The sequence below is a fragment of the Pelodiscus sinensis genome, chromosome 6, assembly GCF_049634645.1.
Source record: "Pelodiscus sinensis isolate JC-2024 chromosome 6, ASM4963464v1, whole genome shotgun sequence".
Lineage (NCBI taxonomy): Eukaryota > Metazoa > Chordata > Testudines > Trionychidae > Pelodiscus > Pelodiscus sinensis.
In genome coordinates, this window is record NC_134716.1 from 24,244,231 (window position 1) to 24,269,796 (window position 25,566).

At 38.6% G+C, this 25,566-nt stretch overlaps 2 long non-coding RNA genes across 2 annotated transcripts in view; one reads left to right on the forward strand and one right to left on the reverse strand.

The window, feature by feature from the left end:
- The window catches only part of LOC142830040 (uncharacterized), a 31,259-nt gene extending 15,862 nt beyond the window's left edge, over positions 1-15,397 (forward strand). The window contains exons 2-3 of the long non-coding RNA XR_012905053.1: positions 3,417-3,541; positions 14,783-15,397. This is a non-coding gene — a long non-coding RNA (uncharacterized LOC142830040). The remainder of the gene's footprint in view (positions 1-3,416; positions 3,542-14,782) is intronic.
- LOC142830041 (uncharacterized) lies at positions 818-16,967 on the reverse strand. The gene is made up of 3 exons (XR_012905054.1): positions 16,859-16,967; positions 6,594-6,672; positions 818-2,982 (listed from the first exon to the last, which is right to left on the reverse strand). It is a non-coding gene; the product is annotated as an uncharacterized LOC142830041 (long non-coding RNA).
- Positions 16,968-25,566: the final 8,599 nt, after the last annotated feature.

The window sequence follows — 25,566 nt, forward strand, 5'->3', positions numbered from 1 at the left end:
AGTAATCAGCCAGCTGAACAGCAGCTGGCAGCTAACTAATTGCTGAGCCACTTTCAGGGTGTGAGGAGAATTCACACTCCCCGCATCCCCAGACCAATCTGGATCTGGGGGCAAGGAGAGCAAGTGAAGGCTCTTCCCACCCTGCCCCTGTCCTGCAAGGAGTGCATGAATATGATAGAGGTCTATTAAATATGACAGAGGCCTATAAAATCATGGCTGATGTGGAAAAAAGTGAATAAGGAAAAGTTATTGGTCCCATAACATAAGAACGAGGGGTCACCAAATGAAATTAATAGGTTGCAAAATTAAAACAAAATGAGGTATTTCTTCACGCAATGCATAGTCAACCCATGGAACTCCTTGCCAGAGGATGTTGTGAAGACCAGGACTTTAACAGGGTTCGAAAAAGGACTGAATAAATCCATGGAGGTAAGGTCCATCAATGGCTATTAGCCAGGATGGGTGGGAATGGTGTCCCTGGCCTCTGTCAGAGGCTGGAAATGGATGACAGGAGAGAGATCCTGAGGTGGTTACATGTTATGTTCACTCCCTCAGGGCCACTGTTGGAAGACAGGATACTGGGCTAGGGGAACCTTTGATCTGACCCAATATGGCCTTTCTTATGTTAGTGAAGAAGCTTACCTCTCAACCACTAAAGTCTGGTATGTGGCATAGTGATCCTGAGAATGAAGGGCACACAGCTTGAAATGAGGGACAGCCAATATTTTTATTGAACACAGTTTTAGTTAAAGGAAAAAGTACAAGGATGCTAACAGCCTAGAACGTCATTATAATGAAACTAAATGATTCTCTGTAATAAAACCGTAGCTTATGCAAAAACCCACTATTTACAATAAAATAGAGTCCATTTGCTCTAATGCTCACTTTATTATGCACAGTTATTCATGCATAGCTGAGGTGGAAGTGGGGAGAGAGAAATTTATTCCTTTTATATCTGTTTACTGAAGCCCAAGCAACAAGCGACTGCAGAAGGGGAATGGAAATCATGAAGAGTGAATACAGAGATATCTTCCATTGTGTGGCTACTGCAGCAGTCTCTAGCCTTTGGCCTTCACTGCTGCTGCTGAGCCCTTTGTGCCCAGAGTGAACCACTGCCAGCTGTGCATGAATTGTGAACCTTTCCCAAATGATTCAGATGGGATTTGCTAGGCTTGGGATGCACCATCCCTTTATCCTGGTATGAAATGGGGGGTTATTTAGTTATTCTCCCTCCTACCCACGGTTCTGTAGATTGGCTGCTATTATTCCCAACTATAGGGTGGCTCAGTGTGGAGATAGCAAGTAGGTGAAATAGCCCTGGAATAGCAAACCCGTGGAGTGGTATTGCTGGGACTCTGCAATAGCAATGTAGGACTGCAAGACAGCTTTAAATTTCTGGGCCTGGTGCAGGATGTCCTACATAGGGGGATGACAGATTTTCTGGGTCCCTGAGCAAGATGGGGAAAGGGGGTAGGCACTGTACTCCTGGAAGCGGTGGGGCCCCTGAGTAGAAGGGGCAATGGCTAGGAAACCCAGAACCTCAACACCTCCTAAGGCTCCAGCTAGTGCTCCTACTGCAGTAGGGGTAGCAGTGGTGCTTGGGAGCCCTGGGCCTTTTTAATCACCAAGACCCAGGGCAGTTTCCCCTTTTGCATCCCCCCATTAGTTGGCCTGGTCCCAGTATGGACCAGTTGAGAGAGATGTGGGAAAATAGGCTGTTTCAGCGCTGAAATAGAGCAACGGAGTGTTTTGTTGCTTTTGTCTGAGCTGCGATTTGTCTCCTTCCCGTATCTCTCTTTGATCTTTCTGTGCACTATCATTCTTGGGATGGGCTTGTTTAGAAGGTAGATACCCAAAATGTCTCCTTTTAGGTGCCCTTCAAAGATTCAAACTGCTAGGTTATTTTTTACTTGAAAACATAATTCTGAGATGAAGTATTTTTAATTCTATCTACTGTGTTTCATTGGCCTTTCCATCCTCCCACTAATTTAGCAATTAACACTGCTCCAGACACATTAAAAAGCATAGTTAGGCATTTCCCACTATGAAAGGCAAAACAATGCTGCAGGTCCAGTGTATTTCAGCTCAGTATAATGCAGGAACTGAAATATATAAAAGTATTTTTTATTAGAAAGCAGATAGATTTGGTGCCATAGTCTGGGGGTTTCATTGTCTCTAAAGAGCCTTGAGAACCAGGGTGTTCCTCAATCTAAGAGGGGATACAAAAGGCATCTAGAGTTGAAAACAGTCAGCTAAGTGTTTTCATAATAGGTTTGCTTTTAATATCTCCAGGAGAAGAGGGAAAGAAGCTGTTGTCAAGGTGCATGGGAAGGGGCAAAGGTAAAGTAATAAAAGTCTTTATCATCCTAATAGCTGGCTGAAATATAGCAAAGCTGTCTTAAATGCTTTTGAGACACTATAGGAAACTCATACATAATTTCAATCAATTACATGCCCTGCTAAAAATATGCATGGTAGGCCGCCCTGAGAGAGAAATAACTTGGCACATGTTACTGCACAAAACAAATTTAATGAGTGACTTGGACATCTGTGTTTGGGCTGCCTTTACTGTTGTTTGCCGTAGAGGTTTAAGTCCTCTTTAGTGATGATAATTGAGTTCTTCCAGCTTTTTCCATACTTTGCCTCTGAGAGCCTTCCTATAGTGATTGTGACCTCTCATCCTTCTCTGATTGTTCCAGGGGACAGCCCTCTTTCTGTTTCTACAGAGGATTCACCTTCCAGGCTTCAGCATCTGACAATGACAGTGTGCTGTGACCTTTTTACACTAGCACTTCACAGTCTCATGTGGGATACAATTACATTTTCTCTTTTTGGCATATGAGGCCCCTCAAGGTTTTGCACAGATGAAGATCTATGGCAGCTTTCCTCTGAGCAACAGAAACGTTGTTGCCCAGAAGAACAGCAGCTGTATACTCAAAGGCAGTATTATTTCCTCATGTGAGTCAATGCTGAAGATCTCGCCTGAAAAACATAATATTGAAATATTACAAAGTGAATGAGGCATTGGCTTAACAATGAATTGCTTGTAACTCTTACAGAAGAGAGAGTCCATCCAGAAAAAAATCTCCTTGCCCTTATTTTGATTGGATAAAAAATACAGATAACTTGACTTCTAACATTATGAATTGCAATAGTGTTATTTGCCACCTGCTAGAGGTGTGTGTTAATTTAATGAAGTCCCGGAATAAAAATTTATATGGCTGAGGTATGTAGATCTCGAACCCAGGGTAAAATCAGAATAATTTGGTCAATGCTGATCCAGGTTCAGAAGATAAAGAAATTAGTTGAGGTAGGTTTTGAGTTACGATGCTTATTGCTCACTGTTTAAAAAACTGTTCGGAATAAAATTGGAGTAGAAATCTCAGTTTGTATTTTTTTGGTTATTCCTTTTACAGTGAGAGGCCAGAAATATTGCAAGAATGCCTGCAAGGGCAGAAGAACTGAGCACTTATTTTGGTTTCTGACCAGCAGAGAGAGACTGATGCTATTCACCCATGCACAGTGGAACTGGAACAGCAAAGTAAGGCCTTCCATTAAAGGAGAGCTCAGAGCTATTTCTCCTTGAGCTTTTCATATCTCCAAGTCTGGAAGATGCTAGTTGATCTTTGGAGCAACTGAGCCAGATATCCAGAATCTTTGGTCTAGTAATCAGGGCACACTATTGCAGAAAGCCTTTTCAGATCTGCTTATCTGGATGTACAGGAGTTAAATCTTCTAAAAAATGCTAGCAAACCCAAGTTTCTAAGATTCCACGACATCATGTGATGCATGTCCAATGTTCATTAATACTTCACACCTGAAAGGATCCAGATAAATTGTAAGATAACTCTATTTTACTGAACAAGTGTGCCGCTCTGTTGTTGAGTTTGAAAAAACATTGAATCTTCTGGTGCAATAACATTTAAATTAAGAAACATGAAGCAATCTGAAAATTTAAAGGGCAAATTCAATATTTTGAAGTAATTATTATATAGTTTTATACAAAAGTCATTTTTGGGTTTCGTGGCTCCACTCATGCACACACAGCACATATCTGCTCAGTGTTTAGCACTAAAACCTCTTTGTACAAGTGATGGAATGTCAGATGTGTGATACTTGCTCGCATATGGAAAATTATGCATTAACAAATGAAGACACTTGCTTCTTTAAAAATCTGGCCATATATTTAAACAGAAATAGTAAATACTTCTCTTGTGTCCTGGGAAATCCTTAGGGATAGAGAACAGACTTTTTTTTTTCTAAACAATCACCTCAGTACATATATCTAGACAGCCAATTTTTGTTGTTGTGTGTTCTGATTTTATAAATATAGGTTGGACCTCCATGGTCAGGCATCCTGTGGACCTGACTAGTCCCGGTTGAGTGATTTTTGCTGGACCAGAGGAGGTCATTTCTGAACCCCTGCCACCAGCCCCCTTGGCCCACCTGCTGGCCTCCCCGCCAGCTTCCCCCCTCCCGCTGGCCTTGCTGACCCCATCAGGCAGCCATCTTTGCCATGGCTCTGGGACCCGCTGGGCAGCTGTGGGTCAAAGCTTCCTGCTCCACCATGCTACTGTGCTGGCAGCCTTGCGCTGGGCAGCCCCGCTGTCATGCCCTAGGTGGCCCCACCATTAGTTCACTGTAGGCAGCTCACTGCCCTGCCAACCTCACAGGGATCTGTGCCATTGGCCCCCTTCCACCAGGACTCTCTGGTCCTGCAACATCCATGCTGGACCATGGATGTTACGGGATCAGAGAATCCCAGTTAAGAGTTTCAACCTGTACCTTGTTTTTAAAAGAAAAGTTTAAAAACTGTAATTTGGGTGTTTTTTTTTTCACTACATAGTTCTAGCCTCAGTTTTAATATAAAATTTGTGTGGCTGTAAAGAATTAAAATATAGAAAGTCAGGCCTGCAGTTTGACCATGTGCTTTATAGTATAGAAGGAAGCACATTACTGTATAATTTTGAGCCCATTTCATCGTGGCTTCAGAATTTTAATTGGAACTGTAGAGTTGTTGGATTTATTACTTGCAATTCGGGATACACAATGAAAAGTAGAATGGTGGCAGATAGGAATAAAAGTTAATGAAAACTAGGGTGAAGTGAAACAGAAATCAGGTAGAGTGAAACACTAGGAAGAATGTGGAATATGGGTCAAGATAAAACTTCTATTAAAAATATTACCGTGTGTGTGTGTGTGTGTGTGTGTGTGTGTGTGTGTGTGTACCACACATGTATGTATACTACAGGTATAAGCTTATATTTTCAGGGAAGCAGGAATCTAATATTCCTAATATTATACATTGTGAAAACTTCACTTTAGCTGATGACAACATGCTGTTCGAGTATATTTCCCCCCTTTGGAAAAACAAATCAATTTGAATCACAAGAAAAAAAGTTTAATTTTGACTAGTTGTGTGATCTCTACATTTGTTTGTTGTAATTGATAAAGTAAGACAATTTGGGTGTCTAGACTATAGGTTTTTTTCTTTAAAAAATGGCCTTTTTCCGAAAAATCTTCCCCTTCATCTAGCCTGCTGCCACGTTCTGTTGAAAGTAAATCGAAAACACGGCAGTTTTTTTTATTCCAGAAAACCTCGTTTTACGAGGAAAAATGCCTTTTTTCGAAAGAGCTCCTTTGAAAAAAGGCGTTATTGAACATGTGCTTTTTCGAAAGAGAGCATCCAGACTGCCTGGTTGCTCTCTTTTGAAAAAGCGTCTTGCTTTTTTCAAAAGTACTAGCTGAAGTCTATAAGCTCTCTTTCGAGAGAGGCTTTTTCGAAAGATTCTTTCGAAGAAGCCTCTTTCAAAAGAGGCTTGTAGTCTAGAAGTACCCTTTCTGTCCTCACTCCTTTGCTATCTCGTTGAAATCAATGTAGTTGCTTGTATATAACTGAGGACAGAATGCTATACTGAGGATGCTATTCAAATGTCAGATTATTTTGTAGAAGAGTTATGAATTTGCAAAGCACTTGAAAAGGATCATGTACAAATGATCATGAACAGAATATTTCAAGGTAAAATATCTTTTACCAAAGTTGCAAAATGCAAATAAATTGTGATGTTTATTATTAAACTAGTATTGGGATAGGCTTTGATGTGTTGGATGATATGGTGCAATTTTAAAAAAAAAGAACCTAATTACTGTAACAACTAAATCAAAAGCTCTCAGCCTGCATCATTTGGGAGAATTCCAAGAATATGAATGAGAGTCTGCAGGTTAAAGATACCCAGGGAAAGAACAAGGGGTAAATGTGTTAGTCTGTAACTTAAAAAAACCCTCTAAACAACAACGGTTCTGTAACACCTTAGGGTACATCTACACAGCAGGGCTAAAGTTGGAATAAGCAATGTTACTTCAGCTATGTCAGCTGTGTAGCGGAAGTCAAAATAGCTTAACTTGGCTTTTGGCGCTGTCTATACAGCAGGAAGTCGAAGGAAGAACACTCTTCCTTTGACTTCCCTTACTCCTTGTGAAATGAGTGTTACAGGAGTCAGAGTAAGAAGTCCTCCAGTTTGCCATTATTTTAAAATAATGTTAGTTATTCTGGAATTACACTGCTGTGTACACATAAAGCCATAGATATTCACCTGTAGTCAGCTTTCTTCCGGCCAAGTTTGGAGTGATCAGGTGGGAGTATACTACAGTGATCTTCAGTCATTAGGTAGGCTGTAAACAAAGAAAATAAAAAAAAACCTTTGTGTTTTAAATAAAGTGTTAGTGTTATAACATATATCTTCAGGCTGCTCCTGTTAATTTATACCATCATAAATCCAGGTGAAAAGAACCCAAGCCTTTCCTTTGCAATAAGATGCAAATACCCCTCAAGCCAAAGAAATATACCAGACAGAAAAATAATCAAGAGGAAAATATAAGTTAGCAAATATTCAGTAAGGCCTCTGTTGAGTATGGTACTTAAGCACACACCTAAGCTGTTACACCACATTTTAAATGGCTTTATTTTTGTATTTCTTTTAGAATTTGGAGGTTTGGGATACATTTAGAATTAAGGTAGATGGATCTAGTCCTAAATGATCAGTGTAACAAAGTTCTGATTGATTTCAAAATAAGTTTTCTCCACACCTACATATATAAAATATGGTTACCAAATCTTAGACAGATGAATTGAAATTAAGGGTTGGTTAAAAAATGATCAGCAGGAACTATTGTAGAGCTGAAAGTATATAGGGGTGTGTTCTATTATGTACAGCAGTTGCTGATAAAGAATTTCAATTACACTGACACTGATTGTAATAAGAAATGATGAATGGCTAAATGGGACAGTTTCTATGGAGGTTGTTCAGACTGATTCTCTCTAATTTAATAAGAAACCAAAAAGACCAGATGGAAAGTTCAAAAGTCCAACTAGAGATGATAAAAACAAGATTTTTTTTTAAAGGGCAAAGCATACAATCTCAATGCCATTGTATAGCAATGTAGTATGTGATACCAAGTAGTAACAGATCAAAAAATTAACGTGTAGAAAAGGCTTTAGTTCACACTTTAGTAGGCAACAGCATTAAGAAGCAGTGTTTTTAAAAGATGATGGATGAGAGAAGAGGGATATTTTCATAATTTTAGAAAGAAAGTCATGCAAATATAAACGGTAACTAAAAGTACCAATTAAATAAATATCACCAAATAGCCACTAATATGAAACATTTTAGTTGAAGTCTACAGAGAGCTGTACAATTCCATGGAATGATTGTTCTCTCAGAACAATTTCCTGTAAACTGTTGAACATTCTTGTGATACGCTCAGGCTTCTAAGTTCTCACTGGCTTCACATCTGTAGTCAGCAACTTTCAGGATTGATTTCTCAGGTAGGGACTCTACTAGCTCTCATTAATATTAATGGTCTGATTTTTTTTTCAGATCTGCTGAGTACCCTGTAATTCTCATTGACTTCAATAAGCAGTTGGTTGCTCATCACTTGTGAAAAATTCAGCCTTAGCTGAATGCCACGATATCACAATCTGATTCCTAGATTTAGTGGTAGAGCCAAGTTTTTATGTTGGCACACTCAAATGGAGTATACAAACTTGCCTCAATGGGAAACCAGATGTAAAGATAAACAAACAAACAAAACCAGTGGGATTAGGGAGAGGAAAATACAAATCACCAGAAATGTGCAAATCCCTTTGGGTTTGGTTTGAAAATATTAATAAGTTGTATAACCAATTTGGCATAATTTATTGTAGCATTTATACATTTTTACCAACATTTCATCAACTTTGCAAATTTTGCACATTTTAAATGTTGAAAATGGAAAACAAAAATGGTTTGTTTTACAGAGACTATTTATGCAGCTGTAGTTGGGGGATGGCTGTTACTTTGCACGTCTTCTTGTGGTAGACAGAAATTTACCAATGGTGAAGAGGGCAGTACAAGATGACTTGAACCCCTCATGGGGAATGTGAGCGGCATAGCCATTCTAATGCAAAATGGTCTCTGTACTGAGTCTTTGCAGTTCTGACCTATTCACTCAGTCTATGTGAAAGATGGTGATGGTGGTAGCCAGAGCAGACTTGGGAAGAGGCCATGGGATCCATGTTCTATGTGATACATACAATGGCAACAGGTGTGTGTGTGTGTGTGTGTGTTGCATGTGAGATGTAATTCAATTAATCACAATCAAACTACCATGAGCTGCTATTTTCTCCTACATTGTGTGTGGGGATATCAGCAGCAGGATTGTCAGGAAATCTAATATCTGAGCGAACAAAGGCTGGAGAAGAGCACTGTTGGATAACACTAACTACAGCTCAACTGCCATCTAGAGAGAGCAGAGGCAATTGCAGATTTAGGGGTACAAATATTAGTGAGAGAGTTTAGAAATGGTGATTAAGGAGCTCTTGAAATTGATGGACTAATGTTTTATGTAGCCCTAACTATCACCTCTTTATCACTAGGCTGTAATGATGGACAAGTAGCTTGTTTTTTCTCTATAGCTTGCCAGGACAATGGCTTTGTGGCCAGATGCCTCTAGCTATCCTAATGCTTTTGTTTCTCTTTCTCTCTGGTCTTTTTGCCACTGTGATGGACTCAGCAGACTCCAGTGTTCTTCTGCCTAGGGAAAAAAAATCACATTAATGAATTTTTCTCTTTTATTCGATTCCAAATGGTTTTGTTCTAAAAAATTATTTGTGAAAGGCCGTCTACCTTTAAAACATTATCCCAACCCATTGTTTCTTTCAAAAAAGGCTTTACTTAATTAGTGACTCAAATAAGTGTTTCAATAGTGAAAGTCATGCATGTTTTCTTTCTTCCTCCACCCCCCCCCCCCGCCTCCCCCACTTGCACTATTTGATCCATGGCAAGAGAAATAGATGAAATAGATCAAAAGAACATAAGTAATAGCATAGTTATATCAGTTCCTTTTTGCCCCCACAAAACATTGTTGTGAGTTATGATGCTGAAACATAATCTCTTAGGCTTCTTCTAGACAAAGAAATAGGACTGTAAAAGAGTTAGCTCATGTGATTTTTTTTTTTCAGGTCTGTTCAAAACCTGCTAGCACTTAGTGTAGGCAGATTTTACCATTATTAACTATGAGATAGCTCGGAGAGCCTTGTTATCAAGTGCACACCCCAAGATCTGTGGAGAAACTGTGTGAAATTTAGTAGTAGGTGGCCTGGGGTTAATGATCAACAGCCTTGTTCAATTAAAGGCGATGGAGTGAGAGAAGAAAGACAGGGGTATGAAGAGTCCCAATTGACAAATACAGAGGCAAATTTTCCCTTAATTACACTTATCTTCGGGCTGCTGAGGTGTAACAAAAGATTTTTTTTTTATCTTTTTATCCCAGACAACTCTGCTAGACTCACAAAGTTTTCAGGGGGGAGCTCCTGAAAATGGGATAGGCCAAGAGTGGGCAATAATTTTCATAGGGGGACCACATAATCAATTGTGGTAATAGTCACAGGCCAGCTCCATCCCCCAGAAGGGATAGGGTGTGGGACAGAAGGGGTGGGGCTGGGGACTAGCCTCCCTCTAAAGCAGTTTGGGTCTGAGGCTCTGAAGTAAAAACAGAGCAAAGCGCTCACGGCTCTCAGCCCCACTGCTCCCACATTAACTAGCTACAGGCATAAAGGGAAACAAGAAGACTTTTTATAAATACATTAAAATCAAGAGGAAGACCAAGGACAGGGTAGGCCCACTGCTTAGTGAGGAGGGAGAAGCAGTAACAGGAAACTTGGAAATGGCGGAGATGCTCAATGACTTCTTTGTTTCGGTCTTCACCGAGAAGTCTGGAGGTGTGCCTAACGTAGTGAATACAAGCAGAGAGAGGGTAGGTTTAGAAGATAGGATTCACAAAGAACAAGTTAAAAGTCACTTAGGAAAGTTAGATGTCAGCAAGTCACCAGGTCCTGATGAAATGCATCCCAGGATACTCAAGGAGCTGATAGAGGAGGTATCTGAGCCTTTAGCTATGATCTTTGAAAAATCATGGCAGACAGGGGAGATTCCAGAAGACTGGAAAAGGGCAAATATTGTGCCCATCTATAAAAAGGGGAATAAGAACAACCCAGGAAACTACAGACCGGTCAGTTTAACGTCTGTCCCAGGGAAGATAATGGAGCAGGTAATTAAGGAAATCCTATGCAAACACTTGGAAGGTAATAAAGTGATAGGGAATAGCCAGCATGGGTTTGTGAAGAACAAGTCATGCCAAACTAATCTGATAGCTTTCTTTGATAAGATAACGAGCCTTGTGGATAAGGGAGAAGCGGTGGATGTCATATACCTAGACTTTAGTAAGGCATTTGATACGGTCTCGCATGATATTCTTATTGATAAACTAGGCAAATATAACTTAGATAGGGCCACGATAAGGTGGGTGCATAATTGGCTGGATAACCGTAGTCAGAGAGTTGTTGTTAACGGTTCTAAATCCTGCTGGAAAGGGATAACAAGTGGAGTTCCGCAAGGGTCTGTTTTGGGACCCGTACTGTTCAATATCTTCATCAATGATGTAGATATTGGGATAGAGAGTACGCTTATTAAGTTTGCGGATGATACCAAACTGGGTGGGGTTGCAACTTCTTTGGAGGATAGGGACATAATTCAAAATGACCTTAGCAAGTTAGAGAAATGGTCAGAGGTAAACAGGATGAGGTTTAATAAAGAGAAATGCAAAGTGCTCCACTTAGGAAGGAACAATCAGTTCCATACATACAAGATGGGAAGCGACTGTCTAGGAAGGAGCATGGCAGAAAGGGATCTAGGGGTCATAGTGGACCACAAGTTGAATATGAGTCAACAGTGTGACGCTGTTGCCAAAAAAGCAAATATGATTCTAGGTTGTATCAACAGGTGTGTTGTAAGCAAAACTCGTGAAGTCATTCTGCCGCTCTACTCTGCACTAGTTAGGCCTCAGCTGGAGTACTGTGTCCAGTTCTGGGCGCCACATTTCAAGAAAGATGTGGAGAAATTGGAAAGGGTACAGAGAAGAGCGACAAGAATGATTAAAGGTCTAGCGAACATGACCTATGAAGCCAGGCTTCATGAACTGGGCTTGTTTAGTTTGGAAAAAAGAAGATTAAGGGGGGACATGATAGCGGTTTTCAAATATCTAAAAGGGTGTCACAAGGAGGAAGGAGAAAATTTGTTCCTCTTGGTTTCTGAGGACAGGACAAGGAGTAATGGGCTTAAAGTGCAGCAGGGGAGGTTTAGATTGGACATTAGGAAAAAATTCCTAACTGTCAGGGTGGTCAAATATTGGAATAAATTGCCAAGGGAGGTGGTGGAATCTCCCTCTCTGGAGATATTTAAGAACAGGTTAGATAGACATCTGTCAGGGATGGTGTAGGTGGAGCTTGGTCCTGCCTTGAGGGCGGGGGGCTGGACTCGATGACCTCTTGAGGTCCCTTCCAGTCCTATTATTCTATGATTCTATGATTCTATGATTATTTGGCAGGTGCCCGGTTACTGTGTGGCTATTTAAAAGGCTCATGGCTCTGGCCCCTTCTGAGACATTTAAATAGATTTTGCTGCCTGAGTCACCACCTGGAAATTCTGTGGCATGGGCTGCAGGATATACATAGAAAACAGCCAGATGTAGTCTGTGGACCGGATCAAAGTGTTAGGCAGTCCAGCTCCTGGGCCACATCTTGCCCAGCCCTGGGATAGGCAAACAGGTTCAGAAGAAATAAGAATTCTCTTTCTCCCCACAAGTTAACCTATATCCATTTCTAGAATCAAACAAGAGACAAACTCTTTATTAAAGAATCTGAAACATTTTTATGGGATGTGTCCGAGGTTCTAGCTGGGATCACAACCAGAAGTATTGAGAGAGGATGTTATCTAGTGAAGCCAGAAATGGGGCATGGCCATAACCTTGCAAGAAAGCTTGATATCTTGAGACTTCCCACTAAACTTGGTAGACTCTTGATTAGTGGATAAGCTTTCAAATCTTTAAATGGTTATTCAAATCATAACTGAACTCCAAACAATTTTAAGCTACTATTCATTGGCTTCCTCTGATTGAACAATGAAAATAATGGATGAACACTTTAGCTCTGACTAAACATCATTTGGACTGCAATCATGGGACAAAAAGCAAGGGTTGCTGGGTAATAACCCATAAACCCAGGGTCTCTGTTCAGTCTATCATTTTTAGCATCTAGCAGAGTTATGAATGTAAGCTCCCAGGATCCTCTTTGGAAAGTATTGTACAGGTTTCCTTGGATGATAGTGATCACTTTGTGAAGAGTGTTCACCCATAGGTAGGTTTGCCAACACTGTATTACAAAAATAAGGGATTGGTTTTTTAGCACCCTCATCCCAAACTCCTAGTTATTTATAATCATTATTAATAATAATAAGTGGCCCTTGTCTATATTTGTAAGGGATATTTCTTGCTGCTTTTTGCAACACTCAGCACTTCCAGTCTTGCTGTACAGATGAAAAATAAGGGGCATCCTTTGTAATAAGGAACTGTTGGCAACCATACTGAGGTTATAGGGTGTTTTTGTCTTTTTTTATAATTTTCCTGTGTGAATTCATTCAAGAGCATAATGATTGGTATCAGTCGCATAGTTGTTGGGGGCATTTAGGGCACTGAATGAGGTACAACACCTTGTGATAGGTACATATAGAGACACATGGATCTTGAAAGGTGTTTTGTGGAAGGTGTTGTTAATCTTTGTAGCATGGAGACATGTCTGCAAATTTTGCATCTATTGTCTTGGCAGAGTCTGGTGCTTCTTTGACTTGAAAGGTCCTGTTCTATATTAAGCTGGCTTCTGATGATGAGCTTGGATTGAGGTTGTACATGTATACAACAATGGAACTTATCTAGAATAGTCCTGTTCTAAATTATGTTGGGGTCATTTTAGATACCAGAGGTCCCAGGACTGGAGAAATAGAAAGGTCTTTTAGAACCAGCCACTATTTATGGACCATGATCTAGTGCAATACTTTTGTCATGGCTGAGTTAAAGTAGTATGCAGTTGTCTCCGATTTAGGAATATAGGAAATAAATGCCTCATGGGCAATAGTATGCCTAGAATTGACAAGCTGTTGCTGAATAAGGAATCATGGTGTTTCTACTCAAACATCAAGAAGCAAAACTTAAATATGTATTATTATATTATACGGAAAAAACACTTGAGCTCCTAAAATATCCGTATAACAGTTTATATGATATGAAGATAAAAGGCTAACATTTTGAACACAACCTCATTGAAAACTGCAAATTTTAATACATCTATGAAGCCAAAAACCAAACTAAAAATTCACCCCTTTTCCAGTGCGTTAAGCTATCTGAATAATTCCTCGGCAGGGAAATCATAGTTGAAAAAGCTTAGCTTTTTGTACAATAATTCAGAGCAGTAACAGCAACTGCTATTATTTGCTACTGCAGACACGTTATTTTTTGTCTAAATATTCATAGTTTTAATGTTTATGAATTAACTAATTCAATGTTCAGCCAAATGATATTACAAAAAAATTGTGATTTTTTTTTTTCCCAATCAGTGACAGAACTGATTATCCATGGGTACACATTTTCATTATTCTAGTTCTATTTCTTATACATTTTTAGTTTTGAGGGGGTAGACAGAAAAGAAGGGTTAAACCTTTTGCTATACATGCATCCGTGATGTGTGTACCCTTATCTGAACTTCATTTTGAACTCTTTTGGTTATGAAGCATTCCACTTCTGCCACAGTCTATAAGTAACTGCTGCTTGGTACAGTAATCATATAATTGCAGCTCTCAACATTTTTTTCTTAAATGTCTTTTTCCTGAAAGGAAAAACACAATTACACATAATGAAAGAAGGTAATTATTAAACTTTGTCAGGTGCTTTCTCTTCTATACACCAAGATGCTAAACTGTTTCTAAAGAAATGAATAAAGAAATTCAATGTTTTGACCATCATTGGAGGTTTTGTCTGGATTATAATTATACAAGATTATAGGCTGTTTCATAATACTATTTCTTTGAAGCTCCTGCAGAGCGCATGCTTGCTAAACTCTGCTTTCAAGTTTCACTACTCAATCCTGGATCACACTATGGGATGATGAGGGTTTTCAAATTATTTAAACAAGGGAGGTGTGTGAGGTTTATTATTTGCTCTGCTAATCTTCTCAATACGTATGTACATGCAGGATATGATTTGTAAGCCATTTGTGAGGTTCTTGGGTGGATAGCTTTGATCTGATGGAACTCTGGGAACCTGTTTTGTCTCCGATCAAATGTATCTTGTATGAAAAGTTGCAGACTTCAAACATTAATAAAGGAAATGTAAAGCTGAATATTGTGTTTGATTACAGCAAATTCCAGCGCAGGAGGCTCAGATGGTGTAAACTGGCATAGTTCTATTGAACTGACATGAAATACACAGATGTATCAGCTGAGGATCTGGCTGGAAGTCTGCACATTTTTCATATAAATACAGGAAAATATTTTTCTTCAGAGCCATTTCAAGACCTAGACACCTGTATATCCTGAGATCATGTTTGCTTAGTTTTACTCTATTGCTACATGCATTTGTAGATCACATTTTCCTAAAGCTTGGCATTATTATCTGCAATAAAGCATCGCTATTTGAAAATATTAGTCAAATGTTTAGTCTGAGACCTAGACCATTACAAACATATTGCCCACAGAAAATCATTTTCATTTTCTTCCCAAATGACAGTGCAGTTATTAGACTCCACTAACATGCCTACAAGCAAATTTAATTAGTCAGTTAAATGAAACTGTCAGAAATTTAGAAAACATTTTTGTAGTAAATTATAGCCCTAGGTATTTCTTAATTTGCTTTGTGTAACTTCAAATGGAAAGTCTGTTTATAATATTCTATTTGTTCAGCATGGATGAAGGTCGCTTCACATTTACTTTCATCTTCATGCTGTCTGGCCATTTCACAGCTGTTTGAATTTTAATAAGGGGGAAAGTGTTTGGAGAGATCCAGTGTTTAAAAGCAAAAAGTGTTTGGCATTTACTAGCATTATAATAAATCTGGTCTTGCTAGCAAAAGAATGTGGCTGATGTTTTTGCTTCAAATAATAGATTATGGAAATGAATTCTACAGACAAAATTAATAGGTGTAAAATTATGGTAATAAATAGTCATGGTAACCAGTTTTCCCGTGCATTAGGAGGTAGGAACCGTGATATAGTACCATTGGTCAGTAACAGTATCATTGAATCACAGCATGTCCGCTCACAATAACACTTTTTATTAGGCATATTTAAGTGTTCTATTAAGATTAGATGAAGGGCTTCAGGATTAATAGGTTACACAGCAATGAGGGGAAAAAAAGATTAGCAGGACAGTCAAAACACAGTAAGTACTTATTAAAATGTCTGCTGCCTTTCGGATTCTTTGCATATTTACTGGCTTAACCTGCAGAAATTTCTTCTTTTCTTTTGAATCTGTATGCTAAAACACAGCTGTGAAATTCATTTGAGTGGTTTTTGATCAGATATCATTCACTATCAGCTGTGTTTATATCACCTCAGGAAGAGATGCATAGATAAAATTTCTATACACCATTGACTGTTTCTTGGAGCAACTTGTTCTAGACTTCACAAGGAGAAAATACATTCTTGATTGAGTCTTAAGTAAAGTACAGGATCTGGTCCTTGAGACAACTATAGGGGTGTGTCTAGACTACATGCCTCCGTCGACGGAGGCATGTAGATTAGCCAGATCGGCAGAGGGAAATGAAGCCGCGATTAAAATAATCGCGGCTTCATTTAAATTTAAATGGCTGCCCCGCTCTGCCGATCAGCTGATTGTCAGCAGATCGGGGCAGTCTGGACGCGACGCGCCGACAAAGAAGCCTTTCTTGATCGGCACAGGTATGCCTCGTGAAACCAGGTTTACCTGTGCCGATCAAGAAAGGCTTCTTTGTTGGCGCGTCGCGTCCAGACAGCCCCGATCTGCCAACAAACAGCTGATCGGCAGAGCGGGGCAGCCATTTAAATTTAAATGAAGCCGCGATTATTTTAATCGCGGCTTCATTTCCCTCTGCCGATCTGGCTAATCTACATGCCTCCGTCAACGGAGGCATGTAGTTTAGACGCACCCTAGCTGAACCTCTTGGTAGTAGTGATATTAATTTAATTGTAAATATTTTTGTGGAGAACAAAATGCTAAGAAACCCATCACATTAACATTTAATTTTAAAAAGGGGAAAATGTATGAAAATAAGAACTAGTTAAACTGAAATTGAAAGGAACAGCTGTGAAATGCCTACTATATATATATATATATATATATATATATATATATATATATATATATATATATATATATATATATATATATATATATATATATATATACACACACACACACACACACACACACACACACACACACACACACACACCACTTACTTTTTTTGGGAGTAAGAGGGGAAAAAAACCCTATGTTGGTAAAACAGTGGAGTAAAAGTGTTCGAGAAAGGCAAACATAATCAGGCCAAAAAAGAATTTGAAGAGCCACTAGAAAAAGAAACAAACAGTAAATCACACAACCTCCAAATATCAGAAACTAGGGCTGGATGATATGGGACAGGCTGTTCAAGATTGTCTTTTTCTATTCATTCCCTCTGAAACATCTGCAAATGGCCACTGTTGGCATGGATCGACCATTGGGATGAGTAAATAGGGTCATTCATATGTTCTGAGTCTGCAGGATAACTTCCCCTATAATCAGAATGGTAGGTAAGAAAGAATTGATGACCACAAAATAGCAACCATGTTACCCAAATCAGTGGGCTTATACATAGGAGCTATCTGGAAAATCAATGATGCAAGAGTTGATTCCCAATTTGTCTTCAGCTTCTCCTGCACAGATTTTTTGAAAATTGTTTCCTTAGCTCTATGCTCTAAAAGAGGCAAGACCCTAATGACCGCCATTGCAACCACAAGGTTTGTTAACGGGATAAAAAGTATTACACTGTCATTATTGTCAAGTTCCTAAGTATCTGGTTTTGTGTGTTTATGAATCCTAAATACCACATCATTTCATCCATTCCTGGGAAAGGAAAAGTAAACTCAATTGAAATGAAGGGCTGGTACCCAGCATGCTAACTGTCAGGGGAAAGAAGATCCACAAGCAGCAGAAAACTGAAGAGAGATGTGAGATTTTGACTACCACGAATCTCTGAAAAGAAAGAGATATTTAAAGAGCTGGAACCATCTAGGCGTGCATTGGGAATTTATTCCACCTGTAAGCCTATTGTAATTTCTGTCAGCCACATGTTCACAGAGAGATAAAAGAAAGAAGGGTCTGAAGAGCTCAACTTTGTAAATGGTTAATGAACAGAAGCTTATTTGAATGAGCTCAACCACGTGGTAGTTTTTAAATCTGTCCCAAAAGAACTGTTTAGGGTAATCATAGCAGTCTACATTCTATCTTGGGTCAATCATCTTACCACAGAACGAACATCTGTGGAAATGCTAAGGTAACCCATGCACCTAGTGTGGTTCACTGACCAATGCAGTGGCACCTAGACCACAGCAACAGCTAAGATCAAGAGACCTCTACAGCATGGCCTGGGAGCCAGCTGGCTTTTAGCTCAGAGGGTAGAGGCTCCTATATTCCACTTCAGAGATCCCAGATTCAAATCTGCCCATGGTGGTTACACTAGCATACTTTCCTGGATTGAACCCTACATAGATATCAAGAGTTTGCATTCGCACCTGCTTTTATTCCCAGATGTGGCCGCCTTGAGTAAATGTTTTGAATATTGATTCTTTTTTTCCCCATGTTCTTTTTTTACATTTGTAATTCCTCTTTGATGTCATCCAAGCATTTAATTAGTATGGTGTTCACAATATCTCCCAGAAACTCCTAAAGAAGTTAATGAAAACCTGACCTTACAACAATCCATGTGGTACCACATGGAATATTTCACCGTAATGTGATGTTTTAGCTCCTTGGGGCATGTCCACGCTTGGAAATTATTTTAAAGTAACTTATTTCAAAATAATAACTCCTGAAAATAACTATTTTGAAATAGCATGTCCACACTACAAGGAAGGCTTGAAATTAATCCAAGGCAGGCTCTCTTAATGTGGATGAGCTACCTCAACTTAGAGACCCAGAAAGCACTGGGGAGTACTTACTTTGAATGACTCTGGGGAATAGTTATTTTGAAATAGTAGCAGTGGAGCATCCACGTTACTGCTCTTTCAAAATAACTATTTCAAAATAAGTGTTATTCGTTGTGGAAAGTAGGAGTTATTTTGAAATAACCAGCCCTTATTTTGAAAGGATGGGCTCGGTAGTGTGCACACTCTACTTGTTATTTCAAAATAACTCCCTAGTATAGACTAGGGCTAAGGATCCTAACTACCTTTCAGCCAGCTTTCACTCCAACTGACAGTGGCATCTCCAAAGTAATTAGAAGAAAACTTTGTTTGCTCTACAAAAGCCAGGAGCCAAACCCTGACTGCCATACTCATATGAGTAGGCATTTTGAAACATACTGATGAAAAGCGCTGTGTAATAAGTAATATTATTGATTGAGCCACACTGTTTAATTTATATGTCCATTAACTGCTTAAAATTTCTTCTTTATATTTGTTTCATTATTTTAATTCTTTCTGTGAGTGTGTGCAAATGCACAACTGATTGAATTACAAACACTGCAATGGACTATTCAAGTAAATGATTTTCATTGACTGCTTTTTAAATTCTATTAAAGTATTTAATCAATATTATGTAACACATACATATTATGTTTAAAATTGTGTTTAATCTGTCAATGTTTCACAGTGTATATTTGACCTGTGGAACTCTTTGCTGCCAGATATTATTCTGATATCTTAAATAGTTATAAACTCTTCCCTCAAGAATTAGACATAGGGACAATTACATAATTCATGCTCACTTCAGAATTAAATATGGGCATATATCCTATCTAAAGTAATTAAGACATCCTAATTATCTATATGTGTCTAATCTTTTTTAAAAAAAAAATACTATTAAGACTTTTTGGCTTCAGGGTCATCTTGTGGCACCACTGATGTTATATTTGAGCCATTTGTAGAAGCCTTTTGCTGGCTCTTTGCATAAGGGTGATTTTCATTCAATGAGAGCCCATGATGAATACACAGAACAAAGCTATAGTTAAATGCATTGTTGGAGGAACACCCAATAGTTCTGAGTTGATTATGATAAGCTTTATTTGAAACTTTAAAAAAATCCAATCCTGGCCCACAGCCCCTTTGTTCCCATACAATCAACCACCTCTCAGAAGGCTCTAAATGAGCCCCTTTACCTAACAATTCCCAACTTAATTTCTCTACCATAGTCCGTTATCTTGGATTGTCACTGTTCTCCTTTATATCAATATCTTTGGAGGCTAGCAGTCCAGCGTTAGTAAGCAAAGTTTTGGGGAAATTCAGGGGCTTCAAGTGGGGAAAATCAAGGATAGCCTTGCAGTATATGTGAACACATGGGTATATATCATAATCTACATGGACAAGTGCAAAATCAACAATTGCATATGCATGTGTCAGACTGCATGTACAATTAGACATTGAACACGCAATAACTTTTTATGTATGCAAATTATTCATGTTCCTATTAATATTGTGGATGCAAAATGTTGTTCTTGTTTGTTCAAGAGAAGGGAAGTAGAAATGTGCACAGAAGGTGCTTTCCTTTGCACAAGACGTTTTACTGCTACTAAACTTGGAAATGTTTAATCGCCTTCAGCTTAATGCATCATGTTTGTATGTGACACAGTTTTAAGGAGCCTACTTTTCAAGTGTATTTTGACCATAGTGTACAATAATATATAACAACATTATGCTAGAAAATATTATGGTTATAAAATGTCATCTTGAAATGAGAGAAGTAGGTTTCTTCCCTTGAGTGGGAATATTTCAAAATGGCATCTCTCACTTATATTTGACTGACTGCATTGCTCTCAGTATGCAAAAAACTATATTCACCTAAGTAACTAGAGTAAGCAACTGATGGTGAATTATTGACCAATTAAATTATTTTTTAGTTCACAAAATGTCCATGAGCAGCTTGTGGGAAAGAATAATTGTTGTGATTAATTCCTGAACTAGAGATTGTGAGGTGTGCATTTGATTGTTTAATATACAAAAATTCAGTCATATCATTACTTTTGGATTCCCCAAATGAATGAGTGTAATTCTGTTTTCTCGATGAAAAATACCTACCTTTGTAAATACAAAATTTGTTTCCTTTGATTATTATTTGACATTTGTTTAAAATGTACTGCTCCCATACTGTATTCACATTTGGTAGTATATTGAAGGAAAACAAATAAAAATGGGTGTTTTTACAATGCTACCTCCAAATTATCTAATTCTGCTAGATTTAAGAAGTCATAGTGATAAAATTTGTCAGTATAGCATCTTACTATTCCTATTCCCATTTTACGGTTGAAGCCTAAACAGAGGAAGGGGTAGAGTGGTATCCACAATAGGTGAGCTTAGACCCAGGTCTCCTGACTCTCTTCCCAAGGCCCTGGGGCCACTTGGCCATACTCACTCCTATTCTAAATTATACTAGTTTCTAAAAAGGTGCTAAGATTATTTGATTCCTAGAGTCATGGTGATTATTAAGCTTCAATAAATGTTTATAATATTGCTGTGCTACATTTACCAGATAGATCAGACAAAAGTTGGTAGTATCAATTGAATTTAATAAGGAAGGTATAGCTTTTGAAAGAACTTTGTTTAATGTTATGGGAAGGGGGTCTCCACAAGAATTTTCTTTTTAACAATGCTCCTGATGAAGCTGGAAACAATGCCTAAAAGTCTAGCCTACATCAGGAGGAGTCTTTGAAGTAGAGTTCTATCAAAACCGGCTGTTTGAAATAACTTCTTTGTTTAATATTCTCCCTAGTCATGCTACCTTCAGCGAGGAAACCAACTCATCAAGGGATTTTGTTCAATGCACTTGCTACTGGTGTGCGCACATTTTCTGGGTGAGTATGAGGGAACAGAGATTTGATTGCTACACATCACATTTACAACCATTTTAAGGTTGTTCACACTGCAATAGCAATTTAGAGTCACCTAAGTAAGTCTGGGTACTCTAATCACATAGCTTATTTAAAAATAAGTTGATATTTCGGCATCTTCCTTATTCTTTGTGCAATGAGGCTTACAGGAAGCCAGATTAAGATGGGCAAGCTGTTAAGATATGCAGAACGCTATTTTGAGATAATGGACGTTATACCGAAATAGCACTGCTGTGTGTATGTACTCTCTCAGCCCCATAGTACATTGCCAATAGTTAGTCAGACTTGACTCTCTTGTGGTCCACTCCTCCAGCACCCATCTACTTTTGCCACCTCCTCACTGGCTTATCAGTGGAGGACCTGGGGGAGTCAGAAGACTGAGAGAATCTGAAGTTGAGGTAGAAAGATCAGAGAATAAAAACACTTTTACTGGTAATAGACCACAGCTAACAACCAGTGTTTTTTGGAAATGCATTCAGTTGAACAGAATTTATGAGGTTTTCAGCATTAGTGCCATTGTGTACCTCCCAATAATAAAACCACTGACAAAGATCCAAATCCTAGAAAGTTGAGCCCCTCCTGAGAGACTGTGACTGTTCTAAGCTTCTACTAAAATCAATGGATATTGAGGACACTGAGCATTGCTCAAAAGAAGCTACATTCTATGTAGGATTAGCTTTAAGGGACTAGTCACAGTGTTAATTTCTTACCAGAAAGATAAAAGGGATTTAGTAATTTCTGATTCACTAAGTGCAGCTTATTTTGGCAGAGACTGATGATTCTGCCTGTGCTAATGAGTGGGATGTGATAGCATTCAGGATGACTGACACATTTTTGTTATTCGTACCATTTCTGGGGAAAGAATTTTCTTTCAGAGATGTGTTAAATTTATGTGTTCCTACAAAAGCCTCATTTTTTTTTCTGTTCTGTTCCTTAAGGTACTTGTAGATGATTAATCACTGATGTGTGGACTAGCGCGTGTTCATAAACACACACACTCTAGTCAGCATTCTACTTTCTTTTGAACTTCTGCCCTACTCCGTTCTTCAGGTCCAGGCTGTGTCATTTTCCCCCACATCATCTCTGCAGCTTACGCATTCCACGAGTCTATGGGTAGGTCTAGACTGCACGCCTTTTTCGACAGCAGCTTTGTTGACAGATACTGTCGACAAAGCCTCTGTCAAAAAAAGAGCATCTAGACTACAACCAATACTGTTGACAAAGCAAGCCACTTTTTCGAAAAAGAGTCTAGATGCTCTTTTTTGAAAAAGCACAGTTTGCATGCAATAGCGCCTTTCTTCAACAGAGTACTATCGAAAAAAGGTATATTTCTCAGAGAATGGCTTTTACCACTGTTGACAAAATTGCTGTGTTCTGTTGACAGACTGCAGCGGTAGTGTAGATGCAGGTATAGTATTGTTGACAAAAGCCCACTTTTGTTGACAAAACCCTGTAGTCTAGAGACACCCTAAATGTCTAGATGCTTATATGGCACCAACTGGTGCATGCCAAGAGTAAATTCATTTTTTGATTTTTGGTACTAATTGTTTACCATTAAATTTCTGTCATGAATAAAAATGCTAAGTGAAATCCCTTCACTCGGGCAATTGGGGTTCTGAGCACCTGCCAGCATGCCAACAAAATCTTGCATATGCCACTCTTGTTGTTCAAATGACTGGATTCCCTATAGGCATTTGCTTTCATCAGTAAGGCTGAGACAATTAATCTAATCCACCTGCTCCGAGGCAATACATTGTAAATGTAGTGCATTCTAAACCTTTCCCTCTATATAATATAGTTACCCAATCTGTAAAATAACAATGGCATAAAATATCTCACTCCAGCCCCCAGGAAATTTACAAAGAAAAAAAAAAGTGGAGATGTTCCAGTAGCCAAATTCCCACTATGAGAATTGTTCAAGCTGATTGACTTGGAATACAAAGAACTCATGGGTAGCTCTAGAGTCTCAAAATTAATTTAGAAGTGGACATAGAAATATCTACAAACTTTTAAAAACTAATTTCCCTAGCTTTGCTATTCACAGTGTCTTTTTAGTCCTTTTCATTGGCAAATTCTTTCATGGTGGGCAGGTTATAAGGTATTTTATTCTCTGTCCCTGATAGGCTGCCCCACCACGTAGGAAACCACTTTAATTTGACATTTGAAAGAAGAGACATTGTAGTTCAGCTTTGTAATCCATCTTGCAAGCCTGTTTTCTCCTATTAACACCTAGAGGCACCAGTTGAGATCAGAGTCCCAATGTGCCAGGCAAAGTGCAAAAACATAAGGACTGGAGCATGCTATCTATCTTTTACAAATGTCTGCCCATCTTTATGAAAAGAACATGTAAGTCACAATGGGCATGTCATTTAAAACACGAAAGAGCTCTACTTTAAAAAACAAACAGTTACTCCTTTAGGTGAAAAACTAAAGTAACTGATTAGGAGAAACAGGTCCTCATTGTTTCTCATTCCCACTTGTTTTTAAAGCAGTGTAATTCCAGTGATGTTAGAGTGAACTCCTGATTTACATCCATGTAAGGAAAAGGCAAATTCAATGCATGGATTGTTTTACTCTCCCGCTGGTTTGATAGGTACTAGTGTCTTTGGTCTGACAGACACCTAAATAGCTGCTGAATGAGAGGAAGATGCAGTCATGTCCCCTAACATAACCCGTATATGTAAATGGGCAGAAGAAACTGTTGTCATTAAACACAAATATAAAGAGCATTCTAGGTCGAAGAATTTAATTTGGTATGACAAACTAAAACAAAACACTGAATATAGTCTGTGTCAAAAGGCAAGAAGGATTTGCAATTAAGTATTCACCTCTATTATTAACCTCTCATTATTTTTGGCAAATCACAAGGGCTTTAACCTGATTTTTATATATATATAATTTTATATAATTTTGAGCTAAGGCAAAATTAGTATTTTTATCTGGGACCTTTCACCCAGATAAGTTAGCTCACATATGTTTGGGACTTACACCTAAATAGATGGTAGCAAGATAGAATGACTTTCCATGGTATGGGCACTTCCAAAAATACCCTCAAACTTAGCAGGTATATTGCTACTTAGAAAAACCCTAAATAACTGGTGGAGACCAGACCAAATAACCAGGTAGGACAAAAATAATAAATGTGATAGACAACCACAATAGGCCCATGGTAATGAATTGATGTATATAATAAGTTACGATCAATTATATGCTAACCTATTGGAAAAAGGCACGTCTCCATTAGTAAGGTGAGAAAATACAAACAAGGAGGAAAAGGAAACATCCCCTATTAAATATGCATCAAACATAACATACCAATGTCAGTGTAACATGATAAAAGTGGCATCCCAGTCTAGGGGTGGTAGGAGAGGGAGATGTAGTCTTGGGGAAGTGCCAAAATGATGGCCACTGGTGATGATAGGGAAGGTGAAGGCGATGATGGCTAGCTCCTTGGGTTGTTCTGGAAGAAATGGTGTGAATATATGGTATGGAAATATAGATGTACATTCCCTATTTATCTTGTGAAATTGGTGTATTTTTGACTGTGCTAAACTAATTAATAAACTATATTTGTAAATATGCGGGAATTCCTATAGTGTGAATGTTGCATCTGTGCTTGTCCGGATTCTCAACCATAAACTAATCAAATACTGGACCTAATCCTGGAGCAAAGAACCTGTCAACCCAGAAGGTGGTAACTGGAAATTCTTAAGCAATCCTAGATCAGGCAACATCACTTAGGGAGTGGGAGGAAAAAGCCTGGATTACTTTCATAATTTTCCTGTTTGATTGCTTTTTAGAAAAGGATTTATCTATGTGAAGCTAATGGATGGAGAGACCAGCAAAAGACTGAGAGAAGGCGTTTTAAAATTTGTTAGTTCATTGAAACTAGGTTTTTATAAAGAAAATTGGACAGGAACTCAGGAAATCTGTATACTATTTGCAGCTCTGTCACTGGCTTACTGTGAGACCTTGGGCAAATCACTTTGCCACCGTCCACATCCTCACCTATAAATTATACTAATACTAACATCCTTTTGTATCTATGGATGAAAAGTGTTGTCTAAGGGCTGAGTTGCATTATATGGA